This window comes from Gossypium hirsutum, chromosome A06 (genome assembly GCF_007990345.1).
Source record: "Gossypium hirsutum isolate 1008001.06 chromosome A06, Gossypium_hirsutum_v2.1, whole genome shotgun sequence".
In the NCBI taxonomy this organism is placed as follows: Eukaryota; Viridiplantae; Streptophyta; class Magnoliopsida; order Malvales; family Malvaceae; genus Gossypium; species Gossypium hirsutum.
In genome coordinates this window covers 9,088,044-9,111,161 of record NC_053429.1, presented here as the reverse complement: position 1 = coordinate 9,111,161, position 23,118 = coordinate 9,088,044, and the positions used below count along the sequence as shown (strand labels likewise).

General features: G+C 35.0%; 1 long non-coding RNA gene across 1 annotated transcript; it reads left to right on the top strand.

Annotated features, from left to right (window-relative positions):
* The first annotated feature begins 21,276 nt into the window (after positions 1-21,276).
* On the top strand, positions 21,277-22,414 carry LOC121230402 (uncharacterized). The gene is made up of 2 exons (XR_005928381.1): positions 21,277-21,778; positions 22,058-22,414. It is a non-coding gene; the product is annotated as an uncharacterized lncRNA (long non-coding RNA).
* The last annotated feature ends 704 nt before the right edge of the window (positions 22,415-23,118 follow it).

The window sequence follows — 23,118 nt, the reverse complement described above, 5'->3', positions numbered from 1 at the left end:
GTAAGAAATAGGTAAAATTAAATAAATGAGGGATTAATTGAAATTTAAACTAAACTTAAAGCATGAATTGTGAAATAAACAAAGAAAGGGAAAACGAAGGATTGAATTGAAAACATAACAAAATTTAAATTCGAAATTATAAGAAAATAGAACATAAAGGACTAAATTAGAATAAAATGGAAAATAAGAGACTTAAGAGGGCAATTATCCAACCCCATTTACTCGTGTCATTCCCAGAGGGATCATCAATGGGTTAGGAGGACCAAATTGCACAAGAGCAAAATAAAAAGGCAAAAATAGAAGTAAAAATAATAAACTATAGGACGAAATTGAAAAATAACAAAAAAGCGGAAGGGTCAAAGCAGCAATTAGACCCTCGCATTTAAAAACACACAGATCCTAAGGGAATCTAGTTCGGGTCATCGGGTCGGCCCTAAAATGACTCTATTTTGGAGCGTTTAGGGCCATGATGAAGCAACGTCGTTTAGGTGACCCTATTTAAGTCACAAATATTTTTTAAAAAAACATTTTTAATCTGTTTAAAAAAAAATTCCTTTTCCTTTTTTTCTCAGAAGGTGTCTCTGAGTTCGACCATTGGGCCGTCGTTGCCTCGCCGTGGGCACCGGTCATCGGTTATGGCGACGACAACCGTCGTCTCCAGTGGTCGGAGTTACAAAAAATTACCTTTTTAGCCCATTTTTACCCCTAAGACCTAGATCTGAAGGCTAATGCCTTCTAAAATAAAAAAGGGGGGGGGAATAACAAAAAAACTCCCGAACTCACCATATTCATTGAACCCTAGTCAAAACTCTAGTGGGTTTTGAGGTATTTGGGGGCCGGAGATAGTCTCCGACGGCGACAGAAGGTGAAATGATAGGTAAAAAGATATATTTTTTTTTATTTTTATGCTCTTTTTTTTAAAAAAATAAACTACCTTTGTTTGTTTTCTTTGTTCTTGCTATTTCAAAATCTTATTTTTTTTTTGTATTTCTTTGTTTGTAAAATTACAATCTGTTCATTAGGCTTTTATAGCCGATTACATATATTTTTTTATTTTCTTTTTCTCTGTCTCTGCTATCTCTGTCATCTTTCTCATTTCTTTTTTCCTTTGCACGCGGTGGTGGCAAAGGTCAACAACACTGAGGAGTCGCGCCTTGCCATTTCGGTGAAAGGAGGGGAAGAGACCTTAAGCACCATGTCCGCTGACATGGCAAAGGAACAACGTCCAAGCTGTTAAGGTTTCTGTTAGTCTTTAGGGTTTTAGGCTTAAGTTGATGTAATATTAGGCTTTTAGGGTTTTGTTAGATCGGGTAATATATTTGAGCATCAGTTTGGGCTTGTATGATGGCTGAAATTTTGTTATTATTATTATTATTTTGTTTTGTTTATTGGGCCGGACGAATTTGGGCTTTTACAGCTGCCCTTCTTTGCTCGTTGTCATGTAACCTACTGAATCTCGCTTTCTCTAGTGCTTCCCTTTTTCAAGTAACCCACTCTTTCATTGGTTACTCTACTTTATTGTAACTGCTTCACTACAACTTTAGGAAGGCAAAATCTTGCTCCATTGCAACTTCAAGTAGGTAAGATTTGTTATTGTAGTTATATTTTGACCCACTGCAACTTCAAGGGTATCGGAGATGTAGCTTCATCTTACTCCACTACAACTGCAGGGAAATAAGACTCACTATGGTAGATTTAATCTGTCCTATTATAACTTTAGAGGTATAAGATTTGTCGTTTCAATTTGCTCCACTGCAACTTCAGGGAGATGAGATTTGTAGCTTCAATTTGCTTTACTGTAACTTTAGGAAGATAAGATTTGTAGCTTTAATCTGCTCCACTGGAACTTCAGGGAGATAAGATTCTCTATGGTGACTTCAATCCAACCCACTGCAACTTCAAGGATACAAGATTTGTGATTTTATTGATCTGTTACGCCGTTCTCTGGGGAATATGACCTGTAGAATCCATTTCCTAGGCCTATATTTACGCCAAGCGATTGGGATATTATGATTAAAATGAATCAAATGCTCTTAACTAGATGTATATGAATGATATTTGTATGAATGTAGAATGTTATTTTCGAGAAGGATCCCTTTTTTAGTGTCTAGATTGACATTGCACGTTGTTTGTTAAGGTTCTATCACTGATGTGTTACCATGCCTTCTTATTCAGATCTGATATCTTTAACAGAAAACTCGAAGAAGTAATCACAATTTAGACTATTCGTTCCTGATATTTCCAACCCTTAGATTTGGTTAGTTCTAACTAGTGGTCATGTTTCAGATCCTTGTACTATTTAGAAACCTTTTAGAGCAATATGCAGAAATCCTTTTACTTGAATATTGTTAGTTCATTAATCGTTATTTCAATGTAAAGATGCTTGAAAAAGGTCATATTAATGGATAAGATTCGGAGCAAAACTTGAAATGAAAAGATTAATCAAAATAACAAACATTACTAAAACACAAAGTGAGTAAAATGAAATTAGATGCCTTAAATATCGCGGCATGAGCTTCTTTATACAAACTTCTTGAAGACCATTTTGAGCTTGATATGTGTCTGAGAGGTTTGGAGTATTTTGTTGATGCCTTAAGATGCAACGTTTCTCCTTCTGAGAAGACACGACTACCACATGTTCAATCTTCAATCTAAATTTGAGCTGCCCTTTCCCGGGTTTTCAACTCAAAACACCTTTAGTCTCAAGGCGCCCTTTGCGAGTTCTTGACTGAATCTGAATTCACAAGATTGGGCAAGTTTTTGTCATCCATCTAGGTGAGAATCAATGCTCCTCCAGAAAAAGCTTTCTTTGCCACATAAGATCCTTTCCAATTCGGCATCAATTTTTCTCTGAAGTCTTTTTGTATGGGTAGGATATTTTTCAATACCAAGTCTCCCTCATGGAATTTTCTAGGGCGAACCTTTTTTCATATGCTCACATCCTCTGTTTTTGGTATATCTGACCATGACAGATATCTTTTAGCCTCTTCTCTTCGATCAAGTTCAATTGATCATATCGAGATTGGATCCATTCTGCTTCATCTAACTTTAACTCTGAAAAAACTCAAAGAAAAGGAATCTCAACTTCAATTGGAAAGACTGCCTCCATTCCATAAACCAATGAGAAAGGTGTTGCCCTGGTGGAGGTTCTGACAGACGTTCGATAAGCATAAAGGGCAAACGGTAACTTCTTATGCTAATCTTTATAAGTCTTTGTCATTTTCCCCATGATCTTCTTAATATTCTTATTAGCTACCTCAACTGTACCTTTCATTTTTGTGCGATATGGTGATGAGTTGTGATGTTTGATCTTGAATTGACTGCAGACTTTCGACATCATATTGTTGTTCAAATTCAATGCGTTGTCAGATATGATCCTTTCTAGCATTCTATATCGAGATATGATTTATTTTGTCAAGAATTTGCTAACTGCCAATTTTGTGACATTCATATAAGAAATGGCTTCTACCCACTTGGTGAAGTAGTCGATGACCACAAAGATGAACTGATACCCATTGGAAGTTTTTGGCGAGATCGGCCCAATGACATACATGCCTCACATAGAGAAAGGCCATAGAAAAGCTATAACATGAAGAGGTGAATGAGGCATATGAATTTTGTTTCCATAAATTTGACATTTATGAAATCTCTTGGCATAATTAATACAATCTCCTTCCATGGTGGACCAATAATAACCAAATCTTATAATTTTTCTGGCCATTGTAAACCCATTAGCATGTGTTTCACAAGTACCCTCATGGACTTCTTCCAAGATTTTATTGGCTTCGGCAGCATCTACGCATCTTAGTAGCACCTGATCCTTTCTTCTCTCGTATAGGATCTTATCATCTAGGACATACTCATTGGCCATGTAACACCTCATACCCGTATCCCAAGCCGGGATGGAATACGATGTGTTACCTAACTTAAACTTGTGCTCCTAAACGTTCACAAGTCACCAAGACTCGGTCCAAGTTAAAACTTTTCCAATTTCTACTTTAAACTTCTTGTTATGGGCATACGAGCCCCTAATCAACCATTGAAAACTATTTGAGATCAACCTGGGCCCTTAAACCATCTATAGAAAATTTGTCTTTGAGACATGGCACATGCCCGTGTGAAAGGGCAACACACCTGTGTGGCCATTTCGACATGGTCGTGTTGATGGTCCGTGTGTCTCACACGGCCTAAGTAATATGGGGACACGCCCATGTGTAAAAACATGGACATTCTGTTTCTGACGTCAGCAACCCCAAAATGACATACGGCCAAGGCACATGCCTGTATGCTAGGCCGTGTCCTTCACACGGCTGAGACACATGGTCATGTCCCTGCCCATGTGTTTACTACCATGCATACTAACTTGAAAATTTTACGTGCAGAGGACACACGGCCGGACCACACGCCCATAAGGCAGACCATGTGTCACACACGGCTTAAACACACGCCCATGTGTCTACCCGTGTGGACAATATAAGGCTATTTACCAAGCCTCTTTGCCACCCTTACTTACGCAACCTACACATTAGCAACCAGAGCCAATACTAGGCTATCTCATGCAACCAAATCGGCCACAATAAACAACATTCCATGTGTGCATTTTACTTATATATGAAGATAACATCTTTGTATATAAATCAAAATGAATATTAGCCATCATTCGAGGCCTAATAAAAATGAGAGATTTATCCCAAACCAACACATTTGGCCAAATTGATAATGACACAAAACACAAGTTTAGTTCCCTATACATGCCATATTCAAAAATATAAATCAAACTATACTGAATGCTTCAATTGATAGTGTGATCGATATTTCTAGCTTCCGTGATTCTTGAGCTAGATAAGCGGCACTATAAGAAAATAAAAAAGGAGAGGGAGTAAGCATGAAGCTTAGTAAGTTGCACATAAATAAATATACAACATAACTTTACCATTCATCAACAAGCTCATAACATACAATTGGGCATAAGCAAAACTTACTCATCAATATTCAGTACACATCGTATATCATAAAATGGGCTCATATTCTATATATATCAAACAGGTACCTGTACCACTCACAACATAGCTACACTTTCCCCGTTAACTTGAAATCATGACTTTCACCGTTGAACCATTTGGAACACTATCAGATATTCGTTAAGCCTTAAACATGGGGTAAGGTGTCGATACCATGTCCTAGACATGTTCTTACACAAGCTCTAGCATATTTGTGCCGACGCTATGTCCTAGACATAGTCTTACATTGACACATCTCGTAGCCGATGCATGTCCCAGACATGTCTTACACTGACTTACGTTTCGAGGCCGATGCATGTCCCAAACATGTCTTACACTAGCACTCGTCTCAATGCCGATGCCATGTCCCAGACATGGTCTTACATTGGCTTTCATGATGTGGCTGATGCATGTCCCAGACATGTCTTACACTAGCTCACAATAACCTATATGTTATGGCATGAATATTCGATTTATTTTCTAAGTTCAAACGGGAACTCTACTATCTCTATTACCATCATGCTTTCTCAATTCCATAATCAAGCAATTCATGCTATAATAAATTTGAGTGCAAATTCAACACATACATTAACATTGTAGTTGTATTATTTACATACAACTTACCTCAGGTTACAAAATGTGGCGACTAGTCGATTTAATCGATTTGCTTGGCTTTCCCCCGGTTTAAGTTAGGATTTGGTGATTCTTGATTTATAATCGTAAAATGCACTTATTTAGTCACTCAATAAAATTAAGAAATCGAAAATTCATATCTTAAGCCTAGCTGAACCCTTTTTACTCTTATAGAAACTCCAAATTCCCACTATTTCACGTACTTAACATCTATTTTACAACTTATGCAATATAGTCCTCTTTAGGTGTTTTCATGCTAACACCTTTTTACAAAAGTTGTTCATAACACACCCAAGACTTATTTTCTTCCATAAAAACTCAGCAAACATCATAAACCCTTTCATGGAAAAACCCTACACTCTTGATCATTTTACAAAATAGTACTCTCATTTGAAAGCTCATGCTTCAAGGGTCTCAAAAGTACAATAATATTCAAGAGAAGCCATTAAAATCACTTACTTGTAAGATGAATGAGTTGCTGAAATTTTTGAAGCTAAAAACCTTTAACAATGGCTAAAAAATCGGTGGAATGAAGAAAGAATAAAAGAAAAAGAGGATAGCTAGTCTTAAGGTATTATTATATCATACATTATGTCATCATATTACCAAATGTTGACTTTTCAACATTTTTATCTCCCATGGCAGGCCAAGCTATCACAACAGGGTCTAATTTCCCTTTAAAGACCCTCAATTTTTTTATTCTCTAGCTATATGACACTTTTACCTATCAATTTAGGACATTTTTCATTTTATGCGATTTAGTCCTTTTTCTCAATTGAGCTCACAAATTTCAAAATTAACTAACCAAAATTTTCATACACTAATATAAACATGCAAGAACTTTAAAATAATAATAAAATAATTTATTTAACTCTAGATTTATGGTCCCGAGACCAATATTCCGACTAGGCCCTAAATCGGGTTGTTACAAGCTAGTCTTCTTAGCGTCTTTTTATCATTCTCGGTTGCTTGGTCAGGGTATTCACGGTTCTTTACATATTGAAGTATGTCGTGGTACCAAGGGTGATCATCCTTTTCTTCTTCCTCGATGTTGTAACAATTTGTCAGAGCCTCATAAATACTCATTTGGATAAGTTTTACATCCTCTTGTTTGTTTACTTTAACCTATGGAAGCTAAGGTAGCCAAGGCGTCGACCATCTGATTTTTATCTCGCGAGAGGTAACAGAAGGTGATGTCATCAAACTCTTTAATTAACTCTAAGACTAGCCTTTTATACTCGATCAAATTGTGATCTTTTATCTCTCATGCACCTTTTAGTTGATAGATCATTAGTGCAGAATCCCCATATACCTCCAGCACCTTGATCTTGCGTTCTATAGTTACACGAATGCCCATGATTGATTCTTCATATTCTGTCATGTTATTTGTGAAATCAAAGTCAAGTTTGCTGGTTGAAGGATAATTATCTCCGTCTAAGGATACCAGGACTGCCCATCGGATCTTCATTTGAGAAATCAAAGTTCAAAGGCTCATAATCTTCTAGAGCTCAACTAGCTAGAAAATCTGGTATTGCACTCCTTTTTATCGCCTCCTGGTTCATATAGATTATATCGAATTCAGAGAGTAGAATTTACCATCAGGTTATTCTTCTATTCAAAGTAGTCGACTCTATCATGTACTTTAGAAAGTCTATTTTCAAGATGAGCCAAGTCGTATGGTACAACATGTATTATCTTAATCTTCGGGTTGTCCAGATTAAAATGCAACACAAATTCTCAACTAGCGAATATCTTATCTCACATTCAGTAAATTTCTTACTGAGATAATATATCACTCTTTATTTCCTCTCTGACTCATCATATTGGCCAAGCATGCATCCAATAAAATTCTCAAAGACTGCCAAGTACAGTATTAGTGGCTTATTTGGGCTAGGTGGCATCATACTAGGGTATTGGACAAGTATTGTTTAACCTTGTCAAAGGTCTTCTGGCATTCCTCATCCCATATACCTGAATTATATTTTTTAAGGAGATAAAATATGGGGTCGCATTTCTCGATTAGTTGTGAAATGAACCGGCTGATGTAATTTAATCTCCTTAAGAAACCTCAGACCTCTTTTCGAGAGAGCGCGATGAAGGTAACTCCTGTATAGCCTTGACTTTATCCTGGTCAATCTCGATCCCTTTCTCGCTGATTACACATTCTAGTAATTTTCCCGACATAGCCCTAAAGGTACATTTTGCTGGATTCAGCTTTAGCTAGAATTTTCTCAACCTCAAAAATAATGTCCTCAAGACTTGTACATGCTCATTTTTTGTTCAGGATTTTGCAATCTTATCATCTACATAAACCTTGATTTCTTTTTCCATCATATCTTGAAACAAAGTTACCATGACTTTTTGATATCTCGCTCCCGCATTTTTTAGTCCAAATGGCATCACTTTATAGCAAAATGTTCCCCACATAGTTACGAATGTGGTCGTTTCCATATCTTCAGGATGTATCTTTATCTAGTTGTATCCGAAGAAGCCATCCATGAAGGAGAATAGTGAATAACCTACCGTGTTGTCCACTAATGTGCCGATGTGAGGTAACAGGAAATTATCCTTCGGGTTGGATTTGTTTAAATCCCTATAGTTTACACACATTCATATTTTTCCATCTTTCTTAGGGATGAGGACTATATTAGTTACCCACTTTGAGTATTTAACTATTTGTAGGAAACCAACGTCGAATTGTTTCTTGACCTCTTTTTTTTTTCAACAGGACGTCGAGCTTCATCATTCAGAGTTTCTATTGAACCGGCTTACATTCTTCCCTTATGGAAAGTTGGTGTACCATGATATCGGTACTTAGATCAGGCATGTTTTGATATGACTATGTGAAAACATCTTTGAATTCTTAGAGTATTTCAATGAGGTCTCGCTTTGTCTCTGCAGTGATGCAAGCTCCGATCTACACCTCTTTCTTTTCTTGTTTGTCTCTTAAGCTCACAATTTCCATCAACTTTTTGTGAGGTAGGATCTGTTTCTTATCCTTTATCAGGAGATAAGTTACAATCTCAATCATCTTTAAAGTCCTGATGTTCTTTTGGACACATATCCTACTCAAAAGGAGATTCTGAGTCAACAGTAGTGTCGCTCGTATCATTGATATTTAGAGACCTGTTATAGGAATAAAAGAACACACAAAGAAAAAATGAATCTAAGAATAATTATCTATGTGGTATGAGTATTAATGAAATGAAAAAATAGAAGAATATTTTCCAAATGAAACACAAGGATGCATTATTTTATTGAAATAAAAATAGTGGGCATATTCCTTTCTCACAAAAGGATTCCTATTACTCACAGGCTTAGAGTAATAAGTGTGTTTTGAAAATTATTCTGAATTAGTTCTAAAAATTACAAGGATCTCCCAAGCATAGAGTAATAAGTGTGTTTTGAACATTACTCTGAATTAGTTCTAAAAATTACAAGGATCTCTTTCGTAGTCCAATTGTTTAGAACACTTTCGGGGATATCAGGGCAAATGCCTGATAGGTTTTCTTCCCCAATTCCTTCATTGGATATGACATTGATGCTCAAGTTTACCTCTCCCTCACTTATTCGTACTCTTCTTCTTTCTTACTTTTTTTTCAATTCCTTCTTCTTTTGTCTCGCATCTGGCTTGTACCCTAAGCCAAAGCGGTCTTGTTTGTCTATCAGCATTGGTGCCTCAACTCTTCTTTGAAGGTATTTTTTGAGTCTTCTTTCAGGTAAAGCTCCATTCCCGACTCGTGGTTTTGGATATTTTTGGCACTGGGATCTTATTTCCTTTAACAATGATAGCTGCGTTAACAAATTCCAGTTATCGAAAGGAATATTTTATTGCCTATTCATCCGTTCCTATGTATGGTGCGTCACTAGTTACAGATGCAATGATGTCTTCTTTAGTGTTTATCGTTACCAGTCGACCCTCCGTTACCAACTCCAATTTTTGGTGTAGTGACGACGACACTGCCCCAGTCGAATGAATCTAAGGCCTACCCAACAAGCAGTTATAATAGGGTTTGATATCCATTACCAAAAAGTCTACCTCATATGTGTTCAGACCAATTAAGAGTGGTATTTCAATTCTCCCCATCACCTTCCTTTCTATACCAATAAATGCTCTTACTATATTCTAGCACGTCTTCATGTGAGAGCTATCCACTGGCAACCTATTCACTATGGATAGAGGCAAAACGTTCAGTGCAGATCTATTGTCGATTAACATTCCTGTCAATATATATCATCTACAGTTGGTAGTGATATGTAGAGCCTTCGTTGATCCTATGCCTCCTGGAGGTATTTCATCATCATTGAAGAAGATGAAATTGTCGGCACTTAGATTATTAACTAAACGATCTAGCTTGTTTATAGAGATATTATCAGTGATATAAGTTTCATTTAACGATTCATCAATGCGTTACAATATGTCTCTGAGCTCAAGAGCAAGGCTAATACTGATATGTGAGCTGGTTGTTTGTGTAGCTGTTCTACTACACTATACTCCCTATGTTTTAAGAACTTCAAGAATTCCTTAGCTTCGTTTTTAGTTACTGGTTCATTGACAGGTGATTCAAGTCAAGTTATTTTTTTATGCTCAACTGCTAAAGTTTTTTCTTTAAGGAGCTCGGTTCTTGGATTTACAGGGTCATAACGCCTCCTACTGAGCGTGAAGAAACCAATATCCCAGCTTTCTTCTGAAGTGCCAACCAAGCTCTCCTTTCTCGAGATCACCACTTTATTACTTCTCGGTCTTGAAATAATCGCCACTGGGTGGTTGACCTTGTAGCATTTCTCCATTGATCCTTACTCTGAGGCGCGAACATCTCCTCTTTCCAAGCCTTTGACATTTTTAAAGAATTCCAATTCTTTGTTATCCATCAGGCTTTGCACTAGAGCTCTAAACTCAGCGCACTCCTAAGTCTTATGACCTTCTTTAGCATGGAACTCACAGTAGCTCATCACTCCTTTGGGCATATCTTTTGAATCTTGAATGATTAATCTCACGTCTATCATTTTTTGCAAAACCTATTTTAGTGGGGATTTCACTTTTGCAACATTGGTTTTAGTCCTCTTTCACGTTTATCCATTGGTTAAAATGACTGAGTAACAGATTTCCTGCCACATTAGGTCCTAAGGGATCATCGAACCTTACAATCCCCATCTTGATGAACCTCTACATCAATTTTTTGAGTGCAGTGTAATTCTTAATCGAGTGTCTCATTATTCGTACATGGTACTTGCATTGAGTATTCGCATTTACCAATTTGGGAATGGATGTTGCATAGGTTTTAAGTAAAACGAGGATACTACATGTACATTGAAAAAATTCTAATATAACTTTCCATATGTAATCAGGATATGTGTGAATTGGAGTTTTTCCATGTTTTCCCTTGAGTTAAATTCTTGCCTCGAAGGGCCTTGATGACTGATTATCATGGTCCTTGGTTGGCCTACAGTGATCGGTTTTGAATAGCTTTTATTATACACACTCACAATGTTTACTTCATTTTCTTTCTTTCTTAGGGCAGACCTTTTAGTATTTCCCCCCGCGTCTACTTTCCCACTCCTTACTGTATTCTCAATCATTTCTTCAGATATTACTAAATCTGAGAAGCTTTTGGTAGCACTACTCAATATATGGTTAATGAACGGGGCTTTCAAAGTATTTATGAAAAGCATTGTCGTCTCTTTTTCCAGAAGAGGTGGCTGAACTTGTGTTGCCACCTCTCTCCATCTTTGAGCATATTGCTTAAAGCTTTCACTTTGCTTCTTCTCCATGTTTTACAGCGTAATTATATCAAGTGTTATGTCGGTTACATGGCTGTATTGTTTTATGAAAGCCTATGCAAAGTATTTTCATGAATTGATTTTGACAAACCTAGTTGATTGTACCATTTGGCAGCCGACTCGATCAAACTATCTTAGAAGCAATGGATTAACAATTGGTCATTATTGATGTATCCTGTCAATCTTTGGCAGAACATTGTTATATGGCTTCAGGACAACTAGTCCTATTGTATTTTTCGAATTCTAAAGTTTTGAATTTTGATAGGAGAACTAGATCTGGGACTACACTCAATTCTTTAGCATCGACCCTGTAAAAGTAGTCAACACTCTTCATGGCTCAGAATTTCTCCTCCAACCACTTATACCAATCTTTTAGCTGTTTTGGTAATTCTACTCTTGCTCTATCCATTTCAGCTATGTCGTCCAAACCTGGAACAACGGGGTTGGTCAAATTATCTCCGGGATTGGAACCTGAACCCATTGGGTAATTTACCGGTCCTGAGGTGGCGGCCTGGTATTGTTGTAGTCTTATGGTAACGGGTACTCTTCGTGGATATGTATCTGGTTCGGCTTAGACATTTTTTGGGGTAAAGCCTAGGGGGTATGTAGGGTCTTTATTATTATCCCCAGAGTTAAGCACAGTACTCTTCCATTTTTCAATCATCTGGCTAGTAACTGGGTCAACTGGCTTATTATGCTTTGTTGGGACTCTTGTATTTAATTCTTCATGTCTTGCTTACCTTAGCTAATTGGTCTTGCAGCTACGCTTACAACTAATTTTGCATGTCTTTCTGAATTTGTTCTAGTCTCTCTAACCTTTGATCCATGGCTTTACTTTTACTGCGAGTACCGTAACGATATTTGATTGGTAGATTCTTGTTGGTATCTAGGGTAACTGTCATAATTTCAATTAATTAAGGTATTTTTATGAAATTTAATGTATATGATGAAATGTAATGCTAATGAAAGAAAAATGAATGCAAAAAGAGGCATTGATTCTGATTCAATTCTATTAGAACAACGTTACTAGAAAACAAATTTCTTTACATAAAACGGATACATTTTACATATATGGCCTTGCCCTAATACTTAAAGCCTTGACTTTCTTAAGAAGCCAAGCTAATTCTCAACTCTGATTTGATTCTTATTCGTATCTCAAACTTAGCACGTCAACTTGAACCGCTAGGGTTTGCAAATGTTCGACTATTTCCCGTACTTGAATCAAAACTTCACTCATGATGTTATCTCTATACCTGATTTAACCTTGAGAGCATTGGAATTGTTCTTTTCAACGTTCATTATTCGTTTCAAGAAGCTCAACTCGAATTTCACAGTTTTACCGTGCAGCCTAGAGCTCTTTTATTTTTCCCTTCAACTCTTCAACCTTAGTCAGGCTTGCTTTCAACTGGATCACAGAGTTGCGACTATGATGTTGATGTAGTGACCTTTCTAATTTCGTTACCCGGGCTCTCAATCCAACCTTTTCATTTCGGCTTTCTAACAAATCCCTTTTTAGAGCATCTTCTTAAGCTTGGGCATCTTGGAATTTCTTTTCCCACTAATCATCTTTAATATTTCTTCTTGGATTTCTTACCGTTATCGTTTCGATGTTTTAACCAACCCGGCAATTCTCATCGACAAATGTAGCTTCTTATAATCTGTTTTTAGACTGTCCAAGTCTTACTCAGTCTTATTCTTTCCTTTTCTCATTTTCTCAGCTTCTAACTTTTGGAATTTGACGTCTAATCCTAGCTAAACCTTTTCCTCTTCCAACTTTTCTATCATTTTCCCCAGCTCTGATCTTTGCTTTTCGAAGTCTTGCTTTACGATCTCTAATTCAGACAGGATCACTTGCAAATGTTCTTCTATCGGCTGGGTGCTTTCTTGGCTTGCCAAAAAGACATTGTCATCGATTCTTTTACCCTCCATCACCAATCATATTCTGGGGTTGTCATAGGATTTACGAAAAATCTCTTCATTTTGTGGGTTTGGTTACACGCGTTCAAAATTTCACAAACCTTTTGTTTTGTAATTGTCACCTTTGTATGCAAACTCAAATTGAGCCAACCCTTACGCTTCTGGTATAAACTGCCTTGACCTATACTGTCTCAATACAAGTAGAGGGACATATCCAACAGCTCCCTATATCCCGAGTAGAGGGACATAGTCAAAGTCTCTACATTTGTACAAAATTTCATCAAGGATCATCCAAGGGGCCTTCCATTCAACGTCTTCATCTTGGAGATTTTAGATAATTGCCATCCACTTTTCTTTAGAAATGTTGTCTCGTCTTGAGATAGCTACGAATTCTTTCAATGGAGAGTAGTCCTTAGACAACACTCGATAAGAGACTTTTTCTACCTTCCAAAAGTGGCTATAGAACCAGACTAGCAAGAGTTGTGCACACCCAATCAATCTTTATTCACCCGCTCTTCGGCATGCATTTAAAAATCTAAAAGTTTCAGCCAAAATTTTTGGGATAGATGTGACCCTTTTGTTAAGTCAGTCAAATAGATCTGAAATTGCATCATCTATGTGCCTAGTGCTTTGGGGAAGATGACTAACCCATAAATACTCAATACGAAAACGTCGACTCTTTTCCTCGCATCCGGATGTGCCAAGATAAAATCCCGCAGGCTTTTCCAAAGGATGCATTTACTATCCCATTTTTGTTTAATCCGAGTCGCGACCCATTGCTTGCTCATCCCAGTTATGTTCATTAGTCTCTTTAAGAAAGTTGAGACGTTGGTGGCTATAGAATGAGCTTTTTCGACTTGGATCCTCGAGCAACGGAGCAGAGTTGTGTACTCTTCTACGGTGGGCACCAAGTCTACCTTCCCAAAAATGAAGCAGCTATAGGCGGGATTCCAATACAGGGCAAGAGCTCGGAATAAGCACTTATCCACTTTGACATCGAGTAAATAAGGTAAATTACTATATTCATAGTAGAACAACTGCTTGATTTCATCATCCCACTGGTCTCATATTTCTTTCAACTCTTGAAGATTATTCTGAGTCACATTAATGCGGGTGAAATCCCATAATTTTTACATGTACCCTTCTGTCAGGCTGTTACCCTTCTCTTGTTGTATTTTCTTGGACCATATTTGTACGGCCGAATTGTCTTCCATTTTATCAACAAATTCCATTTCCATGACAAGCTCTCCATTTAGCAACTGAACACAAATCAACACCCTTTTCTATAATGAAAATGCAATGCAATCACAGCCAAAACAAAACGAAACAAGTCAGTACATTTCATACAAAGCTAGAATACAAAGTAAGAAATAATAAATAGAACATCTATTCGGGTGACCACTAAAGGTTTGATATGGTTCTACCTAGAATGGGTTCTTTAGGGTTCATTATATGCGGTTTGGTTCTAAAGTAAGGGTACCCAAACCAGCAGATTCCTTAATCCTCACCTATTATAGGCTCATACGGATCGAGTTCAATTCAAAGGAATACATTTCCTTATAACTATACGGAGGTGAAGACCTCACGAAGACATAAGTATGGATGTATCCCAAAAGCGATCCACTATCCTATGCGGAGGTGAAGACCTCACGAAGGAATAACTTCTCACTCCCACTTAAGAAGGGAAAAATGGAATGATTATGCCATGCAATGTGCGAAAATATACCAAGAGAAACTCGAACCACTAAAACAGACATATTGAATCATTATGCAACCCAAGATAATAAAGACATTATTTACCACCAAAATAAAATATGAAGAATGAAATACAATGAGAGGATCGTCAATTTAAACCAACTTATCAATTTTTGACAAAAAAACCAAAAAGTAATCAACTCGCGACTTGACTCTCTTATTTATCTCCAATGGAGTCGCCAAGCTGTCGAACCTTTTTTGGAAATGGACTTTTATTTTTAAAAAACGAAAGTGGAGTCGCCACCAATCTTTTTTTAATTAAGTGTGATCGGATCACCTCAAGACTTTCATTTTAATAAAATGTTAGATTTACTAAAATTATTTTCGGTCTTACAAAATTCAAGAAATGGGTTCGGGAGTCAGTTAAGTATGAGAAAGGATTAACACCCTCATAACGCCCAGAATTGGTACCTAATTGATTACTTGATGTCTTAGTGTAGAGAATTAAAAATTTGAAGAGAATTTAAAACACGATCCCTTTTTGCATATTAAGATATCGCTTAACTAAATTAGATTTAATGGAAAAGGTCCTATTTCAAGTTAATCGAGAAGAAAGACCACCCCGTGAGTTAGGACACGATATCGTCATTTGATCATTACTTAAATCTTGCTTTTCATTATTTTAAATAGGATATTCGATTACTTCGATTCTAGGAAGATGCCATACTCTATAAGTTAGGAGCACGACTTCTTGAATTCCAAAAATAATGAACATTGCCTCAGTTTTAAGTATTTTCTATATGTTAAATAAAACGAAGGTAACTTTTAAAACGATATACATTTAATTTATTTGGGCATAGTGTAAAAATGAATAAATATATTTTAACATGATGGCATGGTGATTAACAAAATAAAGAAAATTAGTAATAGGTAAAAAAATGAAATGATGATATTAGAATAATAAATAAATGAATAAAGGAATAAAGAGAAAAAAAAACAAATGAAAAGGTAAAATAAAAAAAAATGTTATGCTAGCGAATAATAATAATGCAACTATAATGATAATAAAAATACATCAATTTATAGTAAAAATAATCATGTCATGATTATTATCATGATACTAATATGAGTGAAAATAATAATAATGATAAAATAAAAAAATTCATAAAAAAGGAAATATAAATAACATAAATTTTAAATGTTAAAATAAAAGATATAGTAAATAAAGAGGCAAAATTAAATAAATTAGGGATTAAATTGAAATTTAAACGAAACTTAAAGCATGAATTGTAAAATAAACAAAGAAAGGGGAAACGAAGGATTGAATTGAAAACATAACAAAATTTAAAGTCAAAATTATAAGAAAACAGAACATAAAGGACTAAATTAGAATAAAATGGAAAATACAGAGACTCAGAGGGCAATTATCCTAACCCCATTTACACGTGTCATTCCCAGAGGGATCATCAATGGGTTAGGGGGACCAAATTGCACAATAGCAAAATAAAAGGGAAAAAATAGAAGTAAAAATAATAAATTATAGGACGAAATTGAAAAATAGCAAAAAAAACGGAAGGTCAAAGTAGCAACTAGACCCTCCCCTTTAAAAACACACAAATCCTAAAAGAATCCGGGTCAGCCCCAAAACAATACCGTTTTGGGGCATTTAGGGCCACGATGTTTTGGGGCATTTAGGGCCACGATGAAATGACGTCATTTAGGTGACCTTATTTAAGTAAAAAAAGTTTGAAAAAAAATTATTTCCAAACTATTTTTTTTAATTCCTTTTCCTCTTTTTTTTCTCTGAAGGTGTCCCTAAGTCCGACCATAGGGCCGTCATCGCCCCGCCGTGGCGACCGATCATCGGTGACAGCGACCGTTGGCTCCGGGGGTTGGAGTTACAAAAAAGTTTACCTTTTTAGGTCTTTTTTACCCCTAAGACCTAGATCTGAAGGCTAATGCCTTCTAAAATAAAATAAAATAAGGGAAAAATAACAAAAAAACTCTTAGCCTCGCTATATTCATCAAACCCTCGTCAGAACTCTAGTGGGTTCTGAGGTATTCGAGGGCTAGAGATGGTCTCCGACAGCGGCAGAAGGCGAAACGTCAGGTAAAAAGATCTTTTATTTTTTATGCTCTTTTTTAAAAAATAAGAAAAAAAATAAACTACCTCTGTTTGTTTTCTTTGTTCTTGCTATTTCAAATCTCCTTTTTTTTGTAGTTCTCTATTCATTAGGCTTTTTATAGTCGATTACATATATATTTTTCTTTTCTTTTTTGTTTTTTTTTGCTATCTCTGTCCTCTATCTCGTTTCTTTTTTTCTTTACAAGTGGTGGTGGTAAAAGTCAACGGCATTGGGGAGCCACGCCTTGCCATTTCGGTGAAAGGAGGGGAGAGACCTCGAGCGGTGTGTTCGATAACGTGGCGAAGGAGCAACGCCGAAGCTGCTAGGGTTCCTTTTAGTTTTTAGGGTTTTGGGCTTGGGTTGATGTAATATTAGACTTTTAGGGTTTTGTTAGATTGGGTAATGTATTTGGGCCTCGGTTTGAGCTTGTATGATGGATTGGACTTTTATTGTTGTTGTTGTTATTATTATTATTATTATTATTATTATTATTATTTGTTTTGTTTTATTTATTGGGCTGGACGGATTTGAGCCTTTACATTATGAATAGTTTTAAATATTCGCAGCTAAATAAATTTTCTACAAAAATAACATTTTTTCAATAAATTGTTTTAAATAATAATTAACTTTTTATTAAATTCTATCTATCCATAGCTTTTTTAATTAATATTTATTTGAGGTTTTTTTATACAAATTTTACTTAAAATTTTACTAATTTAATTTATACCCAAATTATCTTATGTATTCTCATATTCTTTACAATACGATGTCGTATTTTTAGAGTTGAGCAAAAAAATATTAAGATACCAAAAATCAATTTAACTAAGTATAACAATTCGGATTGTGAATTTGGATATCCGTAGATACCTAATTCAGTTTTTAGATTTAAATATTTTTCAAAATAAGATTTTAAAATTATTATTTGTTGCCGATTTAGAGTTAATGCAGATAAATATTACGAGTTTCCATTGTTCAAATCGCATTACTTATTTAAACAATGGATTAGGTTTCAGATATCATAGTCGACCTTATATTTTTTAATTTTGAGCATATCTAAATTTAAATTTTCACGAATTTGAATATTAAAAAAATATTGAAAATTTTGAAATTGATTTTTTATATATTCAAATATTCAACAGATAATAATATTTAACTCAAATTCAAATAGTAATACTTAGATAATTTGTGAATAATAAATGTGTTTTGATTCTTAGCAAAATTTGTGGATTCGAACTTAGATATTTAAAAAAAATGTAGATTTTCAATTTACTATTTTTCTTAGATCTTACTTGAAGTATTTAGATGGTTTATATCAAAATAAGTGCATCATAACGAGGTGATAGAACAAATTAAGTAAGTTTGAGTTTTGACTTTTGAAACATAAAAATCAAAATACAATTATTTATGACATTAATTTATTCCAATTTTTTCATATAAAAGTTTGAATAAAATATTAATTATTTTTATTTTGGGCACAATTAAATTGTATAGCTATAAGTATAGTTAACACTAGAGCTGATCATGGGTCGGGCGGTCCGGCCCGGCCCGAAGGCCCTCCCAAAAAATGGGAGGGTTTGGATAAAAATATAGGCCTGAAAAATAGACTTGGGCAAAAAAATGAGGCCCGTTTAGAAAATGGGTCGGGCCTCGGGTAAGATTTTTTGGCCCGGGCCCGACCCGGCCTGAATTATATATTAATATATTTTTTATTTTATTTTTAATCATTTTAAAATTTTAATATAATTAACCATTTTTATTATATTGTTAATTAAGAATTATTTTAGTATTATTTTTATTTATTTTAATGTTTGTTTTTATGTTTTTAAATATATTTGATTTATTATATTTTAAAATTTTTTTATTTAATGAAATAAGAAAAAAAATTAATATGGGTTGGGCTGGGCCGGGCCGGGCCGGGTTCGGGCTTAGTAATTTTATTTCGGGCCGGGCTTGGACAAATTTTTAGGACCATATTTTGGGCCAGGCCGGGCCCGGGCCCAATAGACAAGCCTAAAATTTTACCTGGGACCGGCCCGAACCCGACCCGGCCCGGCCCATGATCACCTCTAGTATACTTAACACCAAATGGGTATTTACCATATAGGTACTCAATTATTCTTTCCTTCCAATCAATTATATTTAATCATATATATATAAATAATACACACACAAAAGAACATGAAATGGTGACAGTCCTTTCTGGCATAGTTTACCTTTTTATTTTTATTTATTTTTTGTTGAAATCCTAGCCACTCGAGGGATGTACAATTGCCACAGCCATCTTCTTCGGCCCAAATAATAGTATGGAAATGTAGTTCTCTCCTTCCTCTTTCACCTCATTTGGTCAAGTTTAGCTAAAAGAATTCCAAAATCCAAAGATCTCCAAACGAGATACAAAGAAATGTTTCTCCAATCAACCATCTCTACTATCCAATGAGTCTGGTTTCGAATTATATTTCTCTTTGATTGGTTTTTTATTTTCAGTTTGCTTTTTACTAGTTTAATTTTATTTAAGGGTTACGGGTCTTAAATGATTCTTTTGGGATATCATTTCGGGTTAGATGAGGGTTGATAATATCTATAGCTGAAACGTTTGGTTGGGTTTGTTGATTTGCATGTAAGGGTAGGTTTATTGTTGAATGTTTAAAAGGTAAAAATGATGTGATTGATACGGTGGAGCAAATGTTACTAAAGGATTTATGCAATTGACGTTGTCAAAATCCTTTTTTTGAAATAGGATCGTCTTTTATTTTGAAAAATGAAAATAGATTCGCCACTAATCTTTTTTATGAGGTGTGATTGGATCACTCCGTATATTTGATCGTTTTAATAAAATATTTTGATTTATTAAAATAATGATTTTGGTCTACGAACTTCGAGAAAACAGGAACGGGAGTCGGTTACGTGCGAGAAAGGATTAGCATCCTCGTCACGCCCAAAATTGGTACCTAATTGATTAATTAATGTCTTAATGTTAAAATTTAAAATTTTGAAAAGATTTGAAAATACGATCCCTTTTTATTATTGTTCATTTTAAAAATGCTTGAATTAAATTGAAACGAGCATCAAAGGCTTACTCGTCCCGCAATAACAATATGCCACATCCCGTAAGTTAGGATGCAACATTTGAACCATCGGGAATTAGTTTGCCTTTAATTTGTTTATCGAAACTTCATGTATTTTGAAATCTAAAAGGATATTTGGCTATTTAGGTTTAACAAGAAAATCGAAACCCCGTAAGTTAGTGTAGGATTTCTCGAATTCCCAAAACACGAAATATTGCCTTATTGTGAAAATTTCCTTTTTGAATAATAACGAGTAACACTTAACAATGTGCATTTATTTTGTTTGGAGTAAAACAAAACGGTCTATATTGGATAAAAAAAATGTGACTTTTGAAGTGGTTTTAATGAAACAAGATGGAATGAAAATATCGAACATGGCATAGTGATTTATGAGTAAAATATTATATTAATGAATGACAACAATATGAAAAATAAAAATAAACGAATTATAGTACACATAATGGCAATAGTCATACAACATACATCATTTAATATCAACATTAATAAACAAAGAAACAAAATAATATATAAAACAATTTAAAATAAATAACATTTTAAAATAAATAACCTATAAAACGATTCAAAATAAATAATAAAATAGTTTTAAATAAATAATATATATAAAAGGCTTAAAATAAATAATAAAACAGTTTCAAATATACAATGTAAAAAGTTTTAAAATAAATAACATATAAAACCGTTTACTAAATAAAATATAAAATAGATAACATGTGTAAAAGTTTAAAATAAATAATATATAAAAAACTTAAAATAGATGACATATAAAATAATTTAGTATAATATACAATAAAATAGTTTAAAGTAGAAAGGTCCAAGGATTGAATTGAAATCGGAGTAAGATATAGGGGCAAACTATAAATAATAAAAACATGTTAATAAGGATCTAAATAAGGCGCGCTAAAACTAACGAGGACCAATTCAGTAAATAATCCAAACTCCCCCAGGCGCTCGTCCTTTCTCTAGGAGATCAATGAGCTAGGGATCAAATTGCAACACGCGAAGAGTTCAGCAGCTAATTAAAAAAAATAAAAAGGGAAAAGGAACCCAACTGAAGCGCGCCCCAGAAGTGAAGGGACCACTAGCGTAAATAACCCAAAAAGTGGGAACATGCGGATCCCCTTCCCTGGAGCGGATCGGGTCGAACGGCCCCCCAAAATGACGCTGTTTTGAGACGTGTGGGGGGAGGGGGAGCAAAACGCTGCCGTTTTGCTCAGCTATTTAAGCCAATTTTTTTTTTAAATTCTCATTTCAGCCCTCATTTTTAGAAAAAATTTCAAAAAATTTCTCCCTTTTCTTTGGTAGGGTTTCAAACCCATCTTTTGCTCCGTCACCGATCTGCCATGCTTCCACCGTGGCTCCACTGTGGACGGTGGTCAGAGCTACCCTTAAATTCAGCTTTTTCAACCTTTTTCAAAAACGAATCTGAAGGCAAAGCCTTCCTACCCTGAATATCAGAAGAAAAGACTTTGTTGCCCTCTCCCTAAGGCGATCTCGACGCCTGAGAGGGAGTTTTCGACGACAAGAGCGCGGAATAGTCCAGGTAAATTCTTCCTTTCTTTTCTTTCTTTTTTTTTACATAAAAATAACGAAAATAAAAAATAAAGGAAAAAAAATAGATAATAAAAGAGAAAGGTCGCCTTTGGAAATTTTTTTTACTTGTTTTTGATTGATAATTTTTATATCCGGAGAGAAAAAAATACAAGATGGCCATTATGGCCTTTATAGAGAAATTTTAAGTCTATTCGTTTCTATTTTTTGTCTTTTCTTTCTTGTTTTTACTGCTTGCGTGTGGATCTTTGCCTTGGTCTTTGTTTTGCAGGTGTCAGAGAAGCATCAGAGGCGCGGAGGTAGAGGTGCGGCGATGAGCAGAAACAGGCGTGCGGTGCTGGAGGCCTAGGGGCTAGGGTTCTTCCTCTGCTGAAAATTAGCTTAGTTTTTGGGTCACTTGGGCTGCTAAGGTTTTTGGTTATCGGGTTTGGGTTTTTTTATTTGGGTTATGGGTTTTGAGTTTTAATTTGTAGATAGGACTGTTAAAAATTTTAGACTTTTATTTATTTATGTTTATTTTTTTGAGTTTTATTTTATAAACTGGGCTAGGCCAAAATTGGCCTATTACAGAGGTTATTGTAGTAACGACAAGTTGTTAGAAATAAAAAATTGGTAACAGAGGTGGCTATGGTGGTATTGGCTAGGTAGAGATGGTGAGTGGATAGATTGGTAGATGGTGGTTCGACTTAATGGATGAAAGTCAATGATGGAGGTGGTATGGTAATTGGACTACTGAAAGGGGTTTGATGCTCAGTGTTGGTAATGTACAAAGACTCGAGATAGGTTAGCTAAGAACAATTTACTGATTTTTCTTTAAAATTTCTAATCTCTAACCCCTTATTCTCTATTAGAGATGTTTTATCCTAGAATTTGAGAGTAGCTAGCATAAGGTGTGGTAATCTTGCAATAGTTGTGTAGTTGGCCAAAGAGTACGGTTACATTAGGGTCACTGGGTGGCTGGCAAGGTCACAACTTACCCAAAATAGTTGAGGGATCAAATTGTAAAACATAGAAAAATTAATTTTTTTAAATTTTCCTTTTCCTTTTTTACTTTTTACAATATTTGGTTTCTCTGTAATTGTATGAAATATAATATATAAACTTAAAATTATATAAATTCAACATTAATTAGATAAAAATTAATAAAATCAATATTGAAATAAAATGAAAATTATCTATATAAAAAAAACCTATTAATCCAAATTTCAATCAAGTTCTTAAAACATTAAATTTTGAGTTCATTTTAAATCTTATTTAATAAAGTCATTTTTCTAAAAAAAATTGGTAAAGATTTTTTTGTACAAATTTATAAACCTTTTCTTACTATTTTAT